Source organism: Sturnus vulgaris, chromosome 17 (assembly GCF_052056855.1).
Source record: "Sturnus vulgaris isolate bStuVul1 chromosome 17, bStuVul1.hap1, whole genome shotgun sequence".
In the NCBI taxonomy this organism is placed as follows: Eukaryota; Metazoa; Chordata; class Aves; order Passeriformes; family Sturnidae; genus Sturnus; species Sturnus vulgaris.
In genome coordinates, this window is record NC_142259.1 from 5,291,687 (window position 1) to 5,315,757 (window position 24,071).

Consider the following 24,071-nt stretch of genomic DNA (forward strand, 5'->3'; position numbering starts at 1 on the left):
GCTTCAGCTTGAAGATCCCCACAGGTCTTATAACCCCAGCTGCCCCTCTTTGGCAGTCAGCTCAAGGTGCAGAAAACCCCAGTTCCTGGTAGCTCCTAAACACAGCACTGCAATATGGTATTACTGACTGGGATAGCTTTTGGTTTAGATATGTTATTTCAATAAGGAGGTCTTCAGACAGTGTTAAATGACAGATAATATAATTTTTGAATGCGAGGTTCATCTGAATTTTATTTTCTGATGTTTTGACTCATTGACTTGATGTCTCTCTATTATGCACACACCTCTGGAGATGTTGCTGGCAATGATTATGCATAGCATTGAGTTAGTGAATAAAACCACTCCAGGAGCTGCTTTACAGATCACAGTATTGTTTTCCCTATAATTGTCCCACAAACGGTGGAAGTTATATGGAGAGAGCAGCTTGCTCTGACAGGCTGCATATTTTTGCAGTGTGCATCAAATCTCACTTTGGCCTCTGAGACTTATTTCTGATGGTTCTTGGGGATTTAACTTTAAGACCAATGTATTTTAGTATCCATATACGCTCCACTGTTCATGTCATCTGGCAGCAACTGAGGATGAGCTGTCTCCTTAATATGGATGAGACACCAATTTATCTAAGTTATCACCTCCCAATCTCTCATACATCTCTGCTGTTAACTGCTGTGTTTCTGACATCCATACCTAAACTCTCTACAACTTCTTCTCCTTCAATTGAAACCCTAAGTAATTTTTTGGCTGGAAGTTCTCGATACGTATCTAATGGCTTCTTCATCTCCCAGCTTGAATTCACCATGAGGTGATAGAATCAGGCCCTGGACACTGCATTTTAAACCCACAACTCTGCATAGACCCACGCAGCACACTAAATCAGGGTGTCTTTCCAGCGTCTGAAAATATATGACTGAATTAACATGTGCCAGGCTCCCGTAGAACAGCACTGCAGCCCCGTTGTGCACAGCCCCAGCACTTGACTGCAGAGTCAGCAATACTCTCCCCCTTCCTGATGCATTCCCAAGCCAGCAAAACTTAGCCCTACTCCTGGTATTCTCTTTATAGAAGGTCCCAGTGGTATTATGTATCAAATAAAGGTCTCATTACTTAGATTCTGGTTCCTCCATGGCATTGCTCTCATTAATCATTCTGGTTTTCAAGCCTGTGCTACAAACCATTAGAGCTGTCTCGCTTCCCACCCCTAAATTAGAGATTCCTTCCCCTGCCCCTCTGTGCCACAGGAGCCACCAACCCCCTGGGGACCACTGCTGCTGCTGGGCCAGTGCTGGGTGACTGGGGGCCTCTTGGCCATGAGCTCTGGGCTTGAGGCTTGCTGCAAAGGAAGGGTCTCCTCCTCTTTCTGCCCAGCCTCATTTTAGGGCCCTTGGAGGTGTTCCCACTGCTAAATACCCCACGCTGCCAGCTTTGTGCCTTGCAGCATCTCTCTAGATGCAGCCCCGTCGCAGGTGGAAAAGAAAACTCTCTGTTTGTGCCCCAAATCTGTTAACTGAACCCCGGACTTCCCTCCAAAATTGTTGGTAACAACTGAGGGCAGGGAATCACCTCCTTCTTCCCCATTTCGGTTCCCATTGGGGTTTATTTACAGGGAGCTCCAAGGTCTGGCACAGAGATCACCCCAAAGAGTCACACTCTGTGTTTCCCACAGACAGAAATGCAGCAGCCCCCACCCCCTCCCCTGCTCCCACTCCCCACACCCCTGGCCTCGACAGGATCCAGGGAATTTGCCACTTTCTCCAGGTAGTATCTTTTTTAGGACCACAAACGACTTGCATAAAGCACTGGAATGAGATTCTGCCTTTATGCTGAGGATGAAATGCAAAAAGGCAGAAGAGCAAGGGAGAGCACATCCTCCCTCAGCTCTACAAATTCACCAAATCTGATGGTTCATTCATTTTAATTAGGTTTGAAGTCATATATAAGTGTATATATTTATACATGTGAATTCATATAATGACACATAATTAATTTAGAATTTGGCATTTCCAAACAGGTAATTAAAATAGTTCATTGTTGATTAATCACTTGCAAAATAAATTATTAGCAATATCACTGTTAGCATTATGTTTATTGCTACAATTTAGAGAAATTAAAGCAGTTCTCTCACATTAAATTAAACACCAAAGCACAGCTGTAATATACCCCAGACAATATCTACTTACTGAGAGAACAAATGTGATGTGTGCATTACAGTACATTTGCTGGGTCATACATCTTGGATGGCCTCTTCATGTCACCACCAGAAACCCAATCCCGACACACAGATGATTCCTGTCTCTTTCTGTAAACATAAAAACAGGATCTGCTGGACTTTAGCACTGGCACTGCACTGCAGAGTGCTCCAGGCAGCTCAGACCTGCCTGGGATGGAAGAGGCTCTGCAGCAAAACAAACCTGGGCCAGGGGAGTGGGGGGCTGAGGGGGATATGAAGGGCCACTTCAATTCATAGTCACAGAATGGCTTGGGAAGTATCTTAAGGATCATCCCATTCAACCCCCCCAAAAACCATTAGTGGGAAAGAAAATCAAATTCCTCACTCCTCAGCAGGACCCTGGGTCACTGTTATGAGCCAGACTATAGCCAAATTTCACAGAAATGGGATAAATCTCAGCCTGACTCAACGAGGTGCTAAAGGTTTCAACAGATCATTTCAGTAAAAGCTGAATTTAATTTTAAGCAGCTCTCTGCTGGGGTGAGAAGAAATTTTGTCCTGTGGGGAAATAGGTATCCCTTGCTTTTGACAAGTGTTTTGTCTGGAGGGCATTCAGCCTGGAGTTTAAGGAAGCAATAGGGAGATGAAGAGGACACAGATCACCTCATGACATATTTTCTGGATCTGTCTCTCCGTGGTTTTATAGCTATGGGAAATAATCCATAATTAGGTGTATAAAATAGCTCTCTGATCTCTGCTTCTGGCCCAAAAGAGCACAAAATTGATAACTCAATTATCGCTGCTGGAAATACAAATAAATTAAAAGCACCTGGTAGGAGGAACTCTAAGGGAGGGACACCCATTCAGCAGAGTGGATGCTGCTCTTCAATTGGGAGCTCACAGGTAATTAGAGCCCTGGGGCTGGAGCAGGGCTGGGGACAGGCTGCGATTGTGTCCATGGGTAATTCCCAAACTTTGTGCCAAAGCCATCCATCAGTGCAAGGCTGATACCACCCTCTCAACCCAAAGTGAAATCAGGGGGAGAGCTTTGAAATTAGTAACACTCTTCTGGAAGAGAGGGACCCATGGAATGACCAGTGAGCTTATCTTGGTTATGGAGTGAGGGAAAGCTGGGTTGGGTTTTAACAGCTTTCAGCATAAGAAAATAATTAGTGCCTAATCCTGTCGCCAGCAAATTCCTGGGAGTTTTTGTTCTGAATTTACAAGCAGCACAGTGCAGGATATTGAGGGTCTTCTTCACTTTTTGCCAAGTCATCTGGCATTTACAAAACCCTCTCTCTCTCCACTGAGGCTTGCTTTTAATGACTCTTGTGCTGAATTAACAGTCTGCACCGGTGTGACAATGAGAACAGTCACTAATGACCACTCTGTTTGTCTAAGCCACATGCTGAGCACTGACTTCAGTCCCTGCCACAGACTCTCTTTGCAAAAAGGCTTCTGTGTCTTTTTAAGCAATTTAAAATGTGTAGGATGAGCTGGCCTGTCCATCCCTGCTCCATTGATATTCTGCTGCCTGGAAGTGTCCTTGAGTCAACAGCGAGCACCTGTAGGGAAGTGTGACCTGGAATGATGTGAGGAGCAGGAGTAGAAAAGCCTTTGAAATTACATATATCCAGTTCTGATGACCCACACAGTAACCAGTGAAATATTGAAACAATCTGCCCTTTGATGCATCCTCTGCTAGAGTAGAAGGGCCAGTGCAGTTTTATGGAAAGGTCTGGTTTTATTAGGCAACACACTCTGTGACCCCATGGAGGATGTGTGACAGTGCTGACACAGGGAATATGTGCAGGTATTATTTCAAAATGGAAAAGGACTCCAGACAACGCCCAAGGTTTGTGCCAAACCCATTCCCCTGTATCACACTGAACAGGACACTTCCACCCATGGAATTGTTTCTTGGGTGAGGGAGGCATCACCTCACCCACTGTGCAGGGTTTGAATGATGCAAAACCCAGCCAGGGTCACAGGCACCCTGTGACAGCCCGGCTGGGGACAAGACATCACCTGGGGAGAGGTGCCAGCTCTTCTCATCCCTTCCCATCCCAAGTCCTGCTCCTGCTGCTCAGCCTGCCCACAGGCATGTGCTGCTTCTCTGCCAGAGCTAACCAGGGCAGCACAATAACATTCACTTTGTGGATATGACAGGGATTTATTTAGGCAGCAGTGCTGCCCCAAAGAAGCTGGGTGCATGTCACCCTCCCTGTGCCCACTGCACGAGGCAGGTGTTAGAGCAATTCCATCTGAAAGCTTTTAGTTCCCGTAACTGATGATTTATATTTGTGCTGGAATGGCATTAATAGCAAGGGTTTAATTGTTTTAATGAAAGTGGCTTGCTCTGCAATCGAATCAATTTGCTAAGTTTGGGTGATGGAATACAAGGCTGGATTTGACCATGCTTTTCGTGTGCCCTGAACAAAAAGGTGCAAGCCATTTCAAAAAGATCTAGCTTGGCATAGTAAAACTTTAAGTTATATCTGCATAACTAATGGCAATAGGAGCAGCCCAACCTGAAGAAAACAGATTTTACAGGAATTACAGTCTCACTGTCACATTTGTAAAAGGGACACATGCATTTTTCAGATCTTTGCACATTAATGGCTGTATTTGATTCAAAATACAGTCAGTGAACCCTCAGTAAATGGAATTAAATGGTATGTGTCTGATTTGAGGGTGACAATCCAGCAATTGTTTCTTGTTTGAATTACTACCTGCGTGGCTGGGCACAGCAGTAATTGAAACTATAATGTTTCATTCCTCTTTAGGTATAATTTGTCTGGAAAGTTCATTCAATTCTGTTGTATTCTCCCTCCTGAAACCCCTCCCTTTACCATTATAGTGCTCTCAAGGGCTGCATATTTTCTGTGTGCTCAGATTTTGACCCGGTTTGGGCAATTCAAGCACACAAGGAGCCTGGTCCTGGTGCTTCCCTGCACCAGGGATCTGCCCCCTCTTGCTTTGGCCATGGGCTCATCAGCTCTTCAGGGCACAGAGCTCCATTTATCCAGCCCCAGGTCTCAGCTTTGCCTTTGGCTCAGAGCTCAGGTGAGCACATCCTTACAGGGCTCTTCAAATTCCCCTTCAAAGCCAAGAATTTGCAGTGGCTTTGTGAACATTTTATTTTGTGTGACCACAATTATCAGCTGCAGGACCTGGACCTGCTTGTGTTGTGAGAGCTGTAAATGGAAAGGCAGCAAGGGTTACTCTTCCTCCCATCTGTGCCTTGTTTTGTTGCTTTATGGGATTCTTTCACACAGTACAGAAGTGGCTGTGGCAGTGCTGTGCATCTGCAAGGGGTAACAAATATATTGCCTTATTCTCAACACTCCGCATTTATAAGCAATTTCTAGTCTGTTTTCGCCCAATATTGATAAACAGAAGAAAATGGAATGTATTTTATTCACCCATAAAGCCTGACATTTCCAAAGATGGAATCAAATTATCCTCCTCATCTGTCTGCAGCTCGCCGGGTTGCTTGCTAGGTACAACTTTATGCCCACAGAGTAATAACACCTGGTAATGACACCTAATTTCAGAGCCTCCAGAACGAGCTGGTCTAGGACAAACAGGGTGATTTTGCTTACAAATAATATGGAACACAAAGACAGACTCTGTGTCCTGGGATGATAGCACTTTTTTTCTCCCATGGGACGAGGCTGGAAATCCCTTGTCAGCAATGGGGCATGTTCCTGGCATTTCTACAGAGGCATTTGCATCTTCCTGAGTTGCTGCCACTGCCTGTGGTCTGCTTGTGATTCACGATGATGAACCTTGGATTTTGTCACTGCTTTTGGGGTGTTTTAGATGAAAATTCCACGTGCACATTGTCTGGGAACGTGGTGGTGCTCTGAGGAGCTGTAGAGGCAGAGCTCTCCACCGCCCGCAGACACAGAGGGTTGGAAGGAAGAACAAAGAGGAGATCATAGGAAAGAGCATAATGAGGTTTAAAAGATAATTAAGGCTGCTGGTTCCCAAACACTCCGGCACTCATAGCTGGGCTGGTGAGCCCAGGGGAAAGCCAAGGGCTGGAGTGAAGCTGGCAGCTGAGGCAGGGCTGCAAATCTGGAAGTGCTGCTGCAGGGAGGGTCCTGGGCACCTCCCAGCCCCTGGTCCCTCTCCCCAGGCACAAAATGTGCAGAGATGCTCATCCTCTGGGATGCATTCGTGGCATTGATGTGCCAACCTTCACCTCCACCAGGGGATCCTGGCACCTTGACAAAGCATTTTGAAACTAGGCTGAGCTAAGGGGATGGGTGGAGAATAACAATGAGCAAGGACAGACTGGCATCTAAATGTGGAAGGAGCCAGGCAGCCCATGAAGAAAAATCTGGGAAAAGGAAGGAGCGGGCATGGAGTGAGACAAAGCACCTGGAGGACAAATGCTGAGAAGGGAACATCTCTCCCCAAGGGCAGAGTAGGACAGTTGCTCCCTGAGGAATTCCCTGAGTTTCCAGAACAGGAGGACCCCTTGGTCCTTGTGGTGATGTCAAATCAGGGGAAGGAAGGCTCTCCTCCATCCTCTTCAGGACCCAAAGGCTCTTGAGTTTCTCCTTCCAAAGCCAGTGCTGTCACATTCACAGCACAGGGGAGCACAGGGGTCTCAGTGGCCTCAAATGAGCTGGGCAGGGGCAGAAATAACCACGCAGCTTCAGCAGTACTGTGTCTAAACACATTCCCAGCAGCAAAAGCAATACAAGCTTCCAGTGGAAATTCCACCCAAAATGAGACCTCCAGAATTAGTCTACAATGCTCTTCCCCTCCTTCCACATTTTCATACACAAACCATTGCACAGACTGTTTTTGTTCAGGGTTATATTTCTCCACGCCCAGAGTCACCAATCCCTTGCCTTTTCAAGTTTACCTCCTCAATACTTCTATTACTTTTTTGCTTGCCTTAGAGTGCAGCATGAATAATTAGAGCAAGTGGCTACATTTCTCACAATAAAACTGAGATTTTTAAGTGCCAGAGGACATTTGTGGTGCTGGAAGGGAAAGGTAAAAAGGGAAACCTCTTCAAAAATTTGGCCCCTGGTTGCTTTGAATTTCTTGTCAGTGGTACAATACAGGCAGGAAAGATGATAATCCAAAGCAAACAAACAACACAGCCAAAAGCAGCCAAAGCAGAACTTCGGCCCTGTGTCTCTGATGGCTGTGACCTGGCTAATCCTCCAGTTCTTTCTTACAAACTACGATGTTAGGGCATTACAATTCAGAAAGAAAAAGCCAATAAAGCTCTTCTACGTGGAACTGAAAGGTGTCATCAGCAAACCCAGGATCCAGCAGGTGAAGCCCAGGAGGTGCTGAGTGCTCAGCTGTCCCTGGGGTGCCAGGGAAGATGTGTTTGTGTGGGTGATGGCTGCTCCAGAGTGTCCCAAAACACTGCAGAGATCTCCCTCAGTGATGCAGAGCTGATCGACTGCAGGCTCCCCTGGGCTTGCCAGGATTTCCAGAGCAATGATAGAGAGAATTCGTGTGGCATTCCACACCCCACCATGGTGAGAGGAGAGTCTGTCTGCTCCCCAGCCCGCATGCCATAGATAAATAAATATCTCTCTATAAGATATATATAGATAAATATGCACCCACTGTGCTGCAGAGGCAGGGAGTGTGTGCCAGGTGCTCAGCACAGCCTCGATTAACCCTTGCCTGGGTCACCCTCCTCTTGCAACAAAACCTGCATTAATGGTGCTCTCAGGAGATGAGTTTGCACCGACCTCCCATCAGGTTCTGCCTAAAGGGCAGCTCTGATCTCCTTCAGTTGGGGTATTTCCAGCAAGGAATGACTTGTCCCTTATGCCAGACCCCTGTCACAGAGTGCTCAGTGTTTTGGAGCCGGGCACTGCAGGGCTCTGCAGCCCCTCACTCCAGCCTTCCCGGGAGGTTTTGCTCCCAGCTGGGTTGAAGCAAAGGCTCAGCTCATTCATCCAGATTTACAGAAGGACTTGCAGTGCCCTGAAACCGAGCTGTTGCAAAATTAATAATAATAAAAAAGAATTAAAAGCCAAATTACAGCGGGGAAGTCCACTATAGCACAGGCCAAACAGCCCTGTGGTGTTGGATGCTCCATTCCTGCAGCACCAGGGGCTGGGGAAGGGATTTGCTGGTACAGGGGTGCAGTGACCTTGGGACAGTCTGGGCAGGGAGCAGTGCTTGGGGCTGTAATTGCCCTGCCCCAAAGGGTTTTGGGGGGTTTTCCAGTCACTCCCCTTCATCTGCTCCTTTCCTCAGGGCAGGGAACAGCTTCGTCCCTGCCCTGCTCCCTTGTCCCAAGCCTTTGACATTGTCACGTCTTCACCAGTCACAATCTGAGGGACTACACGCCTCATTTCCACCCAGCAGCTCTCTTTTCCCATTTGGTGATTTTGTAAAACCACCAAACCTTCTCTCATTGTACCTCGGCTTCCAAATTGTGTGTCTTGTGGTCTCACTGCTGCCGAGAGCGCAGCAGCCATGGTGCATTTAAATAGCTGATTTTTTCAGGATCTGATTCAGGTCTTGCCTCCAGTGATATCAGTTTGGCTGCTGCAATGGGAACACTGTGTTAAATGTGTTGAAGTGAAGGAGAAGAACACTTGGGAGCATCAGGTGCAGTGCAGGCACGGCTGGCAGCAGCACCTTGGCTCCCCTGCACCCTGCTCTGCCTAAATTTGGTGCCTGCCCTGAGCACGGAGCAGGGTCTGCCCAGCCTCTGCCCGGGACAGGAGGGGACAGGAGGGGACAGGAGCAGGGCTCATCCCAGGGGTGTCACCGACACCTCCAGCTCAAATGCCAAGGTGCTGCCGTGACATCGTGCCCATGTCCCCAGATATTTTTCCATGCTCCAGAGGCACACGGGCACTTGTGACCCCCCCTGCTCACTGTCCCCTCGGCCTGAGGACACGGAGCATGGAGAGTTTTGGGTGCAGCTAAATGTCTGTGAGCAGGGGAGGGCAGACAGGGCAGTGATCCATGCCAAGGAATGGGTTGGATCCTGATGTTCCCCTGACCTGAGCAGGGTTTGCCTGCAGGAGACCCAGAGGAGAGGGAGAGCTCAGCACTTGGGGTGCAGCTGGGCCCCAGGACCCTGCACACAGGAACATTCCTTGGGACATCATGCACCTCCATTCCCCATCCGACAGCATAGCTCCGGGTGTGCTTTGAAAATTCAATGGAGTTACGGTTTAAAAAGCAAATTGAGATTTAAATTAAATATTAAATTTAAAATAAATAATCTAGAAAGAGCCTGAGAAGCACTTAATTTCTTGTTACCTGCAAGCACTTCTGCCATGGAGCAGTGTGTGTGGGGAGCCAGGCACAGGGCAGGATGGCTCTGGACACGTTTTTATCTCCAGCTGCAAAGGCTGCCCAGGGACCCTCAGCACCTGCAGGCACCAGGGGCTCTGCTGCTCGGGAAGGGGCTGATCCAGCAGTGCCCTGGCTGAAATGCTGCCCTAGAGCTGGGCTGGGAAGCACAGAGCACCCCGAGGGACAGTGAAGGGACAGAGCTGTGGCACTCCAGGGAGGAGCAGCCGGGACACTGCTGCCCCTGGGGACACCACAGCTGTCACCAGAGGCCACACGGGGCCCTCAGTGGCTGTGCTGGCTGGGCTCTGGCCACCACATGCTCTCACATAATTCCTGACCTCAAGTCGAAAATATAATTCTTTCTGCCACATCTGACATTTAGCTGTACAGCGATCCTTGCCAGGAAATTGCCATCGTTTCAGTTCTGCTCCCAGCTACCCTTCTGATTTATATTTTTGTTTTTATCCAATTTTTCTGACTTGTTTTGGTAGGGTGGACAAAATGTTCTCACTCAAGACAGATGACAGTTTGCCGATAAGAGGAGCAACTTATCACCAACAGCTCCGATTCTTTCTCAAATGCTTAGTCTGTTGGAACAGCTTTAAAGTCTAATGTGATATCACAGGTTAGCCCCAAATCTGCTTCCCCTCCTGTATTTCATACTTTATGGCTCTGAGCATCGCTCCTTTTAAAACAAAACACTTCAATCTTTTTCAGATCATCGTGGCTTTCCTTCCACATTTTTTTTTTTACTTCCCTCTTCTTAATTTAACTATTTTAAAAATTCTTTGGGCATGGCAAATAAAATAAACACCAGAGATGAGTGACCTCTTGGAAGCTTGGTGTCCTTGAGTCTAACTTTAGAAATCATTTGTCACAGGCACAGAAATGTGCACTGCAATCAGAATTAGCTGCCAGAATTTTTTTTTCAAACAATGATATTGTAATTTGAGTGACATTCTTGATAATAGTTCAGGTTCTGCAGACTTCTCCCCATGCCCCAGCAAACCATGCACTAAAAAATAAAACTTCTGCCTTATTCTGATTTTTATTGTTGTTGTTATTTATCATCTGGAAAATAAATGAGAGGGAAAAGAGAGACAAGGAAGTTGAACAGCTTTGAGCTCTGGAGGTAAGCCCAGTAGGCTAACAGGGTATTATACAGTTGGGTTTAGTTCAGCAAAAAACAGGACATTCTATGAGAACTAGGTGAATAATTTGCAATTAGTAATTTGGGACATAAAAATCCAGGTTATTTAGAAACGTGCAGCTCTAGGGGGTGAAATGCCCTCTTCTGCTCGTGGTTGGCATGCTAGCAAAGCACAGCGTGCTCTGATCAGGGCTTTCACTGCTTGGAATTGTAGATTTTGTAGCAAAATTACTTTTTATCTGCACATGTGTAATTCCCACATGAATGTTTATCACTCTTGCTCGGGCTGCACTGGTGCCTTGCACAGGACAAGGGATGCTCTGGAGTTTGTGAAGGGATCAGCCCCTGGTCACAGGTCCTGTATGGATCCAGCAGCAGCTCCATTGGATTGCTCCCTCTGCCCTGCATTAAATGGTTTCCATTTTTATTGAAACTATTATAATTGAATTATTATATATTGTTTGAAACTGTTATAAGTTATTTTAACCCCCAGTCGCTGAAACCACCCTGTGAGTCTGCAAGGGATCCCTGCTGGGTGCTCATCACCTGCAGGACAGCACCAAGGGACAGGGGACATCCCCCACCTTGGCTTCAGGGTCAGTCACTGCACACAGAAAATCCTTTTGGATTTTCAATGCACCTGAAATCCCTTTGGGAGCTCCCACTCCCATCCAGAGCGATTGTGGGTGGGTTTGCATCACCCCAGGGTACTCAGGGTGGGAAGAGCAATTCCTGATCCCTGGATTTGGATTATGGATGAGAACTCTACGGGGGACTCACTTGAATTGATGCATCTTTTGTGAAAAGCCTCTGGATTTGTAGCATTATGTGAGAGCAGGAGAAAGACTCGATGTGCTGAAATTAGGGTTGCTGGAGCTGCTGCACTGTGGTTGTTCAGGGTCAGGTCCCTTGGAGGATTTTGAAATTTTGAAAGACCTTTTTGGGAGCTCAAAACACAGGTGCCAGCCTGCCTGCAGACCCCTCTGACGTGGGTCTGGCAGGAAGGTGTCCCACTAAAAGTGAATTTGCCTGTCCCCTCTGAGGGCACAGTGCCAGGGGAGGGCTCATTCCTCACATGTGCCACCATGCATCCCCAGAGCAGCTGCACCTGAGCAGCATTAACCTCTCCCAGAGGGGATTCCCCAGCTGTGCCCTGCACCATGTGCAGCATCCCAGAAGGCACAGAATCCACGGATCCTGCCCCAGCAGGGACCTCGGCAGCCCACTGCAGCCCTGCATAACGCCAGCAAACCTCTCCCAAGGTCAAACTCCTTCCATGCAGAACAGTGGAGCCTCCTGGGACCCCTAAGACTGAGAAAGTTTGAAATTCAGCTCTAAAAATGTGTCCAGCCAACGAGGTGCCTCCTCGACACCTGGCTGCTACCTGGAAATAAAACAGGAGGTGTCTTACAAGGGCTTCATTTTCCCTGTGCTTGAACCCCCCCAGTGCTGGCAGCTCCTCCTGCAACTTCCCAAGCCCTGAACGTGCAGAGGGAATTGCAGGAGACACTTCCACATCTCTGTGTGATGGAGTTATCCTCTTTCCACTAAATAAATGCCCACGTGTGCACTTCTAGCCTGTGTCTGAACAGGAGGCACTATGTGTCCGACTCTTTCAATTTTTCATCCTCCTGGAGGAAAAATATGATAGGAAAAGCCTAAAAATTAAAAAAAAAAGACAGAGTGAACAGCTATACCTAACACCTTTTTCAGCACAATCTACCCAATTATTTTCCTTTCTCTGGCTATTTTAGTTTTAAAGCTTCCTCCAAATGTAGGTCCCAGGTCAGCAGGGCATTAAGGCACCCCTGAAGTACTTTGACTTTAAAACATATCTCGTGGAAAGGACACTAATCATCTCTTGCATCTTTTACTAAAGATACAGCATTTTATCTGGGATCCTGAGTGTGCCTATAAATATCAGGCAGGGAAATGCTCGATCCATTACAGAAACAAGTAACCTAAATCATGGAGCAGGCTGGGGCTTAGCCAGGGTTAAACTTTGTCCTGGAAGGGAGCTGGACCAAAATCCATGCATGGCAGGATGTCCAGGTGATACTACAGTGCCAATAGCACAAAAAGCTGCTCCTATAAAGATGTCCAGAATAATCCCATCTTCTCCAGATTGTCTCACAGCCCCATGGGCATCTCGAGTGAGAAGTACCTGCACCAGTGAGAAGTGATGGCTGATCCAGAGGTGTGAGGGTAGAGGAAACATCTGGAGGAGACCCTTCAGAAAACAAGATGGGCAAAAGCCTCTTTCTGATCCCGTCTGCTGGTGCTGGATGAGTGACCATAGTGAAGAGAAAGCAGGTGATCTGTTTGCCATTGCACTGTACCTAGATCACAGGTGTACAGCTCCCGAAATACAGATAAATTCAAAACTCCATGGCATTTCCAACCTTTTAATTTTGGCTGGCATTTTCCTTGCTTTTTATTATCCTAGAACCAAATTTTTTTCAAGGCACTGCTCCCTCAGAGAAGGAAAATCTCTATGAAGAGCCCCAAACCAGCCTTTTGTGAAGCAGAGTGGGCTGTGGGTTGGGCTGAACAGATTTCCCTTCTTCGTCCAGCACAGCTGGGGTCCCTCTGCACCCCAGGGCAGATGCTCACCTGCAAAGGCTGTTCCCAGGAATGTGCTAGCAGGGACAATGCCAGCCCATGCAGCAGGAATGCTGCTGCATGTGTTATTAGAGTCATTTGTTGTGGTTAGTGAGCAAAACCACCCAAGCTCATTTCTGTTCCATTAGAGGAAGGGGAAAAAAAAGGGAATAGAATAACTCACTTCGAGGTAATTTGCTGGGGATTTTGTGTATGATCAAGAGGGTTGTAAAAAGTGGGAATACTTGGAAAAGTTTGATATGGCTCTTGAGAGGAAAGTATCACAAAGTTATCAAACGTGGATAAAGTGAGGCCAAAGTGGGTGGTTTCAGTGCATTTTGATCACAAACTGCCCCACTCTGGTCTGCTCAGCCCACAGCTGCTTTTCTGGACAGTTTGATGAATTTTTGGTGAAATCTCAGAGGAATGTCACTGCATTGGCTGGCAGCTCCTTGGGCAAAGATTGGACCCTGATGTTTGGCACAATGCAGGGTGTGATCCTGCTTTGTGATCAGCCACCACATCTGATCTGCCACAGATCCAGGTTCTTTTCTCTGTTCCCCACATCTTTGGGGAAGTGAGAGGAGACCCACAGCGGGCAAGGGCCCCTTCCCATGGCACACAGAGCACAAGGAGTCTCTCCAAACATGGACATAAAATTCCAAAACACCACCAAAAGACAGCCCATAAAGCACTGGCTGCTCTTAGAGGCGAACTGGAGATTTCTCCTGCTAATTATAAAAATGGCAGACAAAACCCTGCACGATATGATTTCTTACATTAAACAAATTTTATGGTGGAGAAGACTTTTAGTGGCACTATTTGCAGACCTGGCCTTTTGCCAGCTCGCTGTCATTAATTCTGCCGATCTTAAGTATCAGCTGCACTTATTCCAAGGGGCTATAAATAAACCCCTGAAGCCTATTAAAGGAGCCAGCTTCCTCAGGCTGTTTGTCAAGCCCGGACAGACTGACATGGGCAGTGTTAAGGCAACTCTGGCCAGTGCTGAGGATTTCTGGGTTCAGGTCTTTCACATGCTCACAGATTTATCTTTCACCTTGCTGGGCACATAGAACTTTTTTATTAAAAGGAAACCTCACTCTAGGCAGGCAACAAATAGTGCTGGTTCTGTTAGGGCTGGGCAAATGCTTGACCACATGCCTGAAGTATGGAACTGTTTGACCTTTGCTAGCTGGAAGGGTTAAAAATGAACAGGAGATTGGGAAAGGAGAAGTGGAGCTGATATTTTATAAGACAATGAGGTGTTTTAATGTAAGATACAGAGAATTCACCACTCCCAGCACATTTATCAGTCATACTTGCACTCAGGGTTGCTGCCATCCTGGCTCTGCTCTGGGATTTGCCAGGTAAAAATCCAGGCTATGGGTGCCCCTCACCACCCTGAGGAGCCCATGGGCTGCAGACAGGATGTTCCAGGATGCAGCAGCCACGCTCTGCCTCTCTGGTGCAGCTCCTATGAAAAATGGGTGGCAGTACTAATGTGTGCTTAATGACCCGTGGTGCAGAAATGACTATGATGCAGGAATTAAATTTACAATCAACTTCCTTTTTTCTTTTTTTTTTTCTTTTCTTTTTTTTTTTTTTTTTTTAATCCCCTTGAAACCTTGAATCCAAAGTTCCTAATCAGAGAAGTCCATGTAAGTGCCTCTGTGCTCCCAGGCAGGGCAGGTGACTGCAGGATTAGAGCTGGGTGCTGTCACTGTGCCAGGCGTGACACGGGGCTGCTTCAGTGGCAGGGTAAATTGATGACACAATCTCAGGAGAGCTCACTAGTTGATGCCAGGCTTATTTTTCTAAGTGCAAACTAATGAAATTTAGAGTTTTAATATAAAAAAAAAAAAAAAAAGGAAAGAAAAAAGTGGAAGCTACAATTTATAAATGGAATTCATAATGGAGCAGAGTGCCAATTGCATTAAGGAAACGAGCAGCTCAGACTTTTACCCAGAAGAGCCCCAGGGTTTGGTTTTTTTTTGAAAGAGGCAGGGAGTTCCAGTTTGTCCCAGTGAATCTCCTGGCTCCACACTGGCCATCTGTCCTGGGCTCAAACAGGAGGAAACCACCATGAGGGGTTTGAGAGGATGCTTGTCCTGGAGCAGGCACCAACCTCTACTACAGATCATTTATCCCTCTCCCATTCCCACACCACTCAGCCGGGGTGGACCTTGCTCTTCATGTTCTGAATTTGAAAAGGTAACAACAAAATTGTTTAAAAGGCAGTGAAAGGGATGGAAATGTAACCATAAACCCACAGCAGAGGCATCTCAGAAAATGAAGGTGAGTATCCAGGAGGAGATAAAAAGACACATCCCAAAAGAAAGGGTGTGCAGTTCAGAGCAAACAGGAGGCTTTTTGTAACTTTTTTTATTTTAGAGACTTTCTGCTCTCTTCTCCTGTGCTTCACCACCTCTTTACTCATAGATTTGGCCCTAAATACTCTGCTGGATTGAAGAAGATGGAGGGGGCTATTGTCAAGAGTGGGAATAGACACATCCTCAGGCACGGAGCCTGGTTATGGCCAAATCTAGACAGCTGCTGTAGTTTGTTTTTTTCCAACAAAAACTATTCTGATCCTATGAGTCTATACCTCTATGGTTCTGGGATTCTGTGTTATGGAATCAACACAGCTTGACCTGAGCTGGATTCGAGCCAACACAACCTTGGAGCACACACCAAAGGCAGAAGATGAGGAGGTGAGAGGAAACTTTCAGATCTCCAGCCATATGTGCAGTGGCCCAAGCAAAATTCTTCCTCTCTCGGCCTGGCATTTACAAAACCTCTAGAAATCCTCTGGGGGCCAAAAGGCAAGTGAGATTTTACCCCAAATGTGATGTTTCCATGGAAGCCAAGTAAAAGCACTTCTGTGGGCTCGGGGAAAGGTTGCAGCAGCTTGAGCTGGGAAGTGGCTGCCAGAAGGAATTGTGAGGCTGGGGACTGTCAGCAGCAGACTCGTGACAGATTGTTCCTTGTGTCACCCTGCATCCACTGCCATGCTGACCATGGAACCTGTGCTGTGACTGGCAGTGGCTGGGCTGAGGTTTTCCCTTCTGCTGTGCCAGCTGTTTGGGCTGGTGTCCTTTCTGGAAGGAGGGAACTTGTAGTGGATGAGCAGGAACAGGCACTGGGGAGTGCAAAGAAGCACAGAGATGTTTCAGCATCCATTCCTATCCCTTGCCCAAGCAAGAAATGAAGCTGTGGAGAAACGAGCTAATGAACACACCTTCAGAAGCCAGGAGAAGAACATTAATTGGCTGTACAGCAGAGTCTGAGCAACACAAAAAACTGAGAATGACTAATTTATGAGGACAGATTCTTTCTGGAGAGTATGACTTAAACTGGGGGAGAAAATCCATGTGCCTGGAATATTAAAATCAATAGCTTTAACCTATTTAGAAAGAATTGAGTGGGCAAAGAAGGCACAGGAGGGATAATCAATACCAGAAGTGACATTGCTGCGTTCTAGTGAGCACCACTAGGAACTGAAGAGAAAGCGACCTCAAATACCAATAAAGAACAAAAGGTGTTTCTCCAGATCATCAACTCTTACTAGAAAATAGGGATTACTCACTTCTTAGTTACATATCTGTAATATTTAAGAAAATTTCCCTGTGATGTCCTGGGGAACTTCAACTTGAATGATGTGAGCTGGAGAGGTCACAGTGCTGGTTTTGGGATTTTCTAAATGCCCTAGAAGAGTGTTTCCTTACCAAAACCAGGAGGATCCTCGACAGGATCACCCTGACAGCTGCAGGACTGTTTACAGACCCAGAACTGGCTACAGCCAGCACAGAGGTGACCCTGTTTCCATCATACATGCGGGGCACAGACAGGAAAGCCTGAGCTGACAGTGGGTCCCTGTGCTTTTCAGTGCTGTGAGCCAGGTCACCTGGAGGATTTAAACAGAAAATGTGAGTGAAACTTGGCAACTCCTTGTTTAAAGAAGCGCTGGCTTCTAGGAGATCTAGCAAAACCTCAGTGTTGGGAAAGAGAAGGTTATTCTGGCTGAAAAATGAAGCTCAAAGGACAGTGAAAGTAGGTAAACTCCCAGGAAGAAGGAAAGGAAAGTGAATAATAATGAACATAAACCAGCCCCAAGCAGAAGGCTGTCAGGTGAAACCTGTGGCTAGCAGAGCTGAGGGCAACAGGGATGTGCTCTTTAGATATAAGAGACTCAAAGTAGTTGTCTAGACAGAATAGCAGACATGAAAAAAAGAATACATAAAAAGCAGACACTAAATATTTAATTTCTCTATTTCGGGGGGAAAAAAAAGCTGAGTGAAATGGCCATGTAATATGATGATTTGGAATATCTTCTGCTCCAACTCAGGATGTTAAACAGCTGTTACTACAGCTAGAGGATTTTTTTTTCATCGGCAGTTCCCAATATTCGGTGCCTGAGAGTTTTAAAATCTGTCCCAGGAGCGCCCCAGGCTGGCACAGAGCTTTCCAGAAGACCGAAGCAGTGTTGACTTTGAGCCAACAAATAAATGTCGATGAGGAGGATGACTTGCGTAATTATAAATCTGATTGTTTGATGTTGATTTTGTGGAAAAAAAAAATAATGGAAGAGCTGATAAGGGACTTGATTAATAACAATTTAAGGAGAATAACTAATTACAATCAACATGAGTTAATGGAAAATAGATCTTATTAAATGAAATTGATATAATTTTTCAAGGATGTGATTATGGATTTGATTGATTTAGTACATTTCATCAACACTGTTACGTTTGACTTCAGCGAGGCATTTAACTTAATGTTGTCTCATTTATTAGGAAGCTAAAACAATGTAAAATCAACACAGCCTGTGCTAAACAGAGGAGAAGCCTGGTGATAGGTTTAGACATATCCGAGGAGCATCCCAAGCAGCTGCCTTTCTGTTCATCACTTTTAGCAAACGGTAGAAAATCAAAGCTCATTGCAAATGAAAGTTTGCTGATGAGATTTGGAGCCAGACCGTGGCTGGGATGTGGCTGGGTCTCTGCCTCAGAGCTGCACTGCTCCTGAAGCAGAGGGCAGTGAGCTCCAGTTGGTTTGACACAAAGCTGCACTTCCAGGAACCAGGATTTCACTGCAGGGAGGAGGGATCCACTTACACAGCGCTGGAAACCTGATAAAACAGTGGAGTGAAATATCTCTGGTGTAACACCTAATGGGACACTGCAGCTATTTCTGGTGCCTGTGACTCCAGAAGGATGGTGATGAACGGGAGAGGGCACACGGGAATGACTGAAGCGTCACAAAACATGCCTTACAGTGACAGACTCAAGGACCCCAATGTGCTTAGCTTAACAAAGGGAAGGTTAAGAGATGGCTTAATGACAATCCAGATGTATTCAGACAGGGTACAGGGATGCAGAGAGGGAGAGCCCTTCAATCTAACAGACAGAGTGATAAAAAGAGCTGGTGACTGGAAGCTGACACTGTTAAATTCCATCTGGGAAGGGTGTGCTTTATGTTTGACAGAAGTAACACCAGAACAACTTCCCAGCAGATGGTTTCATCATCATTGGCCATTTCGAAATCATGCTGGTTTTTTTCCTTTTTTTTTTTTTAAGCCATATCCTGGATCCACCAAAGATCACTGTGAATCAACACCCAGGCACCCACACTGCATGAATGGGATGGGCCTTTTTGAGGTTTAAAACTTCCTAATAATGAGTATTTAAGCCATCAGCCTCAAGCACTGAGTGGAACCATTCCCTTTTCCCAGAGTTATTGGTCTGGCCTTGGTGGGCACTCATGCATACACCTCAGTGCTATTGGTACTTCATCTTTGCCAGTGGAGGAGCTGGAAAAGTCCTCTAAACTCCCATAAAACAAGCCCAGCCTACATCCCTCTGCTATAAAAAAAAAACCCCAAAATGTAGTGCCAAAGAGAGCAGTTCAAAACTCAAAATACATGAAGAACATGCATTCCAGTGGTTCAGTAAAATCCTGCTGATCCTCATCTGCTGCTGTAGCTTGATGGACTTTTCAGGGAAATGACACATCTGTGTTCCTCAATAGTTGCTAAAATTGTGAGTGGAAAAGGTGTAGTTTCATAACAGACTGGTCTCACCCATGAAAACACAGAATGAGAAAGTGCTGCAATCTTGGGGACTTCCTGCAGGAGCTCCATTGTGTCTCTGCTCTCTGGTTTGGAAGCTGCTGAAATTTCTCCTTCCATGGAAATTATTCAGCAGAAGTCCCAGCTACAGACCCCTCAATCAGGAAACTCCAGGAGCCATGTATGGACTTCTCTTGGGACAGGTCTGCAAGACCCAGCTGATGTCTTACTGTGCATCCAGATGTACTTGGGGACCAAACTGGAATAAGTATTTATATACACATGTAACTTTCTTTCCTTTGGGTACTACGCCACTATCTCTGTGGTTTAAGCTCAGTAAACAGTGTCACAAAAAAAAAAAAGTATTCCTTCTAAAGAAATACTGTGATTGGTAGAAGTGATTAGATAAGAACTGATATCCAAAAGCTGGACAACTAAAGTTGTTTCATAATTGATTTCTATATACAGGACTTTATCTTCTGGTGAGGTCTTTACCTTTAAAAGCAGGTCTGTACCTTATGGAAAGGATAGAAAAGAGAGGTCATTTGTTATCTTATCTTGTAATGAGATCAGCAAAGAAAGACTTTTAAGGCCCTCCACAGTTTATTCATGGTATCAGTGTGGTTCTTCAATTGCAGAATCAATCCAGGTGTAAATTGGGATGCTGGGACCTTGTCTCTTCCCTTCTGCCCACATCAAGGAGCATCTGGGACCATGTCTGTGTGTCCTGAGCTGTGCTGGAATTACCTTTGGCATGATCCAAGCCATTGCTGCTGTCCCCTCCACCTGCCACCTCTCTGCTGCTGTCACCACAATTGATAATCCAGATTATCAGTGAGTGGGGAGGAGGCAGCACTGCAGGATGTTGCCTGCCACAGTCACTGACCCCCCTCCCCACACACCCACACCCACCCCTTTGTGCCTCCTGCTCAGGGCAGAGGCCATCACCCAGAAACTTCTTCAGTGTTTCAATTCAGTCTGCCAGAGCCCTTTGCTCCTAATGCCATTTAATCCAGTTCCTTGTTAGCCAGCCAATAAAATTTTCACTGATATTAGGTTTTGGCCCAAGAACAGTGCAGATCCTTTTGAACTGAACATCTTAAGCACAACACTTACATTTTGTCAGAAAAAAGCCTGAACCAGCAGAAACTCTTTTAAAGCCAGGGCAGCATCATTACCATAGAGGCAAACACTAATTTAATGTGGTTCACAGTAACAACACACCATTTATTTAAATACTTCACCCTTTAATTTATTCAGCATTTTATATTGAAGAGTATTTTCATTAGGATTCCTCTGCAAAACCAAAGAAGGCATTAAATCATTTAATATACTGACAACTTGCTTAATTTATTTAAGCACAGGAGTCTAATTCAAAGAAGGCAGACCTTATACAGAGCCCTGTCTTTACAGCCCTGGCATACAAGGGCCTATTAATTTCAGGGTAGTGCATTACATGAATTTATTTTGAGATCCCAGTACGTGTTCTCCTTTGGTCAGCAGCCTGCTGTGGGGCAGCACCTGCCAGGGCTGCCTTCAGGAATTCCTCCCAGTGCACACCAGCCCCACTCCATGCCTTTTGCTTCTGCTGATGCTGGTGAGCATCCAGCCCTTTGCATTTGTCACCTGGCTGGGTTTGGTCCTTGATGTGCCACAGAGTGACCAGCACGGCTGGAGCAGCAGAGGTCAGCAGGGAAACAGAGGCAAATCAGCAAGAACTGGGGTCACCAATGATGTCTGCAGTTTACCTCTCTTTAAATGGCATTCAGAGCACTTGGTAAAGTCTGGGGATCCACTGCAATGTACCCCTGACTCGGCTGATATTAATTATTATTAAATTATTGAATTAACCAGAGACAGTTCTGTGGTGAGGCCCTTCCAGCCCAGCCCTGCAGCCTCAGGACTGTCCACAGTTGTCACATCAAAGCTCTCACACCCTCCCTGAAGCAAATCCCCCACTTGGTATTCTGGGTGCTCAGCTCCTTGGGCAATCCAGCCCTTGTGGCTTATTACTGATGTCCCCAGATGTCCCATAACAAATGGCACAGAAGAAAATTGTCACCTACGACAAAGCTCTGGGTGATATTGGGGTCCCCAGTGGCTCCTGGTTTGGCTGCTTTCCGAGATTGGTGCTGAAGCAGAACCCGGGAAACAATAGCACATTTTCAATAGGATGCACGGGGTGACATTAATAAACATTAGGGGGCTTGATATGATCAGGCAAAAGCAGCACAACGAAATGAGGTACCAGAAGCAGGCTGGAGAGGAGGGGAAGGCACCTGAACAGGGTGTTTAATGACTCGCCTGGCTGCAAAATGCAGCAGAGGGCAAGGCTGGGAGAGAAAACCTTTTAATGAATTCAACATGTGTGCACCCTTTGAAGGCTTAGCTCCCCATTCCCCAGTGGTGTTTGACCCACCTGAAGATACAGATCATAGAGAAAATAATAACCAGTAAGTAATAATAATAATAGCAATAATAGGAAGAGCAGGACCTTCATCTCCAATTCATATTTATAATCCAGCAAATATCTCACCTAAAGCCACAAGATTTATGGGTTTGCATCTATAATTAATATTCTTCCTTAAGCAGGAAAGGGTATGTTTTCCTACAAATAAATCTGGTGCTCTAGACGTGGATTTTGAAGACTAATATTTAAATCCCCAGCAAGACACAGTTATTGATTGTATAGATGTATACAACAAAGATACACCATGCACATTTATAGAGATAGCATTGTACAGCTAATTTAAAAATATATACAGTTTCTCTTTTTTAATAGATGAAGCTTAAGAGGGAAAAAAAGGAGGAAGATTGGGAGGTCGACTTAGTGTCTGCTCCAAAGTGTTCCTATTTCCCAAAGATTTCATTTGCATCAGGCCCCTTGCTAAAAGCAGGGCTGTTCCTGGGCGCCAAGACACATAAAGGGCTTTGAGACAAAGGTAATCGATTTGGTTTTAGTGTTATGAGGAAAATAAACAGTTAGGCTGATATAACAGTAAAAGGGTCAAACAGGGTCAGGGCTAATGAAGTGACTTACTGCAGGTTGGAATTAAAACATCCTTCCTTTTCTCCATCCTCCCCTCCAGGAGTGATCCCTGCGATCCCTGTGTCCCCAAAATCACACCCATGGGTGACAGCAGAGCACCAGATAAGGGTCATACTTCTGCTTTGGCTGAAGGTTTCCATGTCCAGCAGCACCTGCTGAGCCATGGAAAACTCCAACCAAGGCAAGCCCTGCCCTTCAGCTCCCCATCATGGAGCACAGCCACTGCACACAGGCAGGGAGGCTCAAAAAATCATCCCTCCAGAGCTGAAGTGGCCACTGGTGGGTGGAGGATGCCTTTAAGGATCTGTGTTCTAGGCTTGGAGCACTGCAACCTCAGAACTAGCTTGGGTCTTGAGGGGTAACCACCTTGCTATCCCTGGATCTGCTCTGGTCTGTGCTTAGGAGGTCTCCTCACTTTCTGAATATTTTCAGAAACAATCAGGTTTCAAAGGGTTTATTTGTTCTTTTTTTTCTTTTTTTTTTTTTTTCCTCAGGGGTTTCTTTTCACTTTTGTGAGTTGTAATGAACAATATGGCAATGTGCAGGGTAAGGAACAAAACCTAGGAAAATACAGCTTCTCTGGAGCAAGCATGGATATATCTGAAAATATATTGAGAATTACTGGAAATTTAAATGTAGGCACTCAACCAAGGTCAAGGGTGGAAGCATCACCTCACTTAGTGGTGAACTTACCAACAGAGGTAAAACACTTCTAAAGAGTAAGGACATGAAGAGAGCCCAGACACTTGCATTTATACTGTCCTAAGGCATATAACACTCCCATTTAATGGAGATTTTAGTTAGTCATGTTTAAATACTATTCATGGAAATTTTTTTTAAAGCCTTTATGCACTCAGTCATTTAAGGAACTCATCAGTGACTGCATGTGAGACCCTCATTCAAACGTCATGGGGAAAGAGCTTCTCCCCAGATTATGGGCTCCCAGAAGGGAGATTGTACCCAGGAGAAGGAGAAGGAGAAATAAGGAATTTGCAATAACACTTCTGTGGTGCCATAAAGGGGTGGGGAGCCTCCAGGCAGGCTGGCTGCACCCTGCTTTGGGGAGTCAGCCCCATCACTCATGGATCAGAGATGCTCCTTCCCCCAAACGTTACTTTCAAGTGTCACAAAGCCTCTGTGGAAGGAGGGAAAAGAAGAAGCAAAAGAAACCTTCTGGTAAGCACTGTGCTGCTCCAAAACCTAGTGACCATGGAGAAGCTTTCCCTACAGACATGCTGTCCAATGAGCACCCTCAGGATTTTTATCTCTGTGAAGAACATGGGCTGTGGGTGCCCAGACACTGCTCTACTCTGCAGCTCTGAAAGGGGAAGAAATTCATGGCTGGTGCTCTTCAAGGCCAAGTACCAGTAGCACAGGGGCTCAGGGTGCTGCAACAGTGTGGGGTACTCAGCCAAGGCAGAGCTTTGCTGCAACTTGGTTTTCATGATTTAGCATTCCTGCTGTAAATAATTGATACTAATGTAAGTGAGATAAGAGACAGACTGTCTGTGGGCTGGGAGGAAGTGGATCCTGGTGACATCCACCTGGAAATGTGCTTGCGGATTTGTCTGAAATAAAAACGTTGAAAAGCCAAACGCAATGTCCAAGAGGTGGGGAGGGAGCAGGGATGGGAAAGATAATCAGTGATCAGCTCCGAGCACTCTCATCTCTCTAGAAAAAGCTACCAGTAATAATTTCCTTAAAAAGATAATTCCTGCACTAACTAGCACTT

At 46.0% G+C, this 24,071-nt stretch overlaps 1 long non-coding RNA gene across 1 annotated transcript in view; it reads left to right on the plus strand.

Moving 5' to 3' along the window:
* The window catches only part of LOC148221796 (uncharacterized), a 51,650-nt gene that overhangs the window by 21,210 nt on the left and 6,369 nt on the right, over positions 1–24,071 (plus strand). The window lies entirely within an intron of this gene.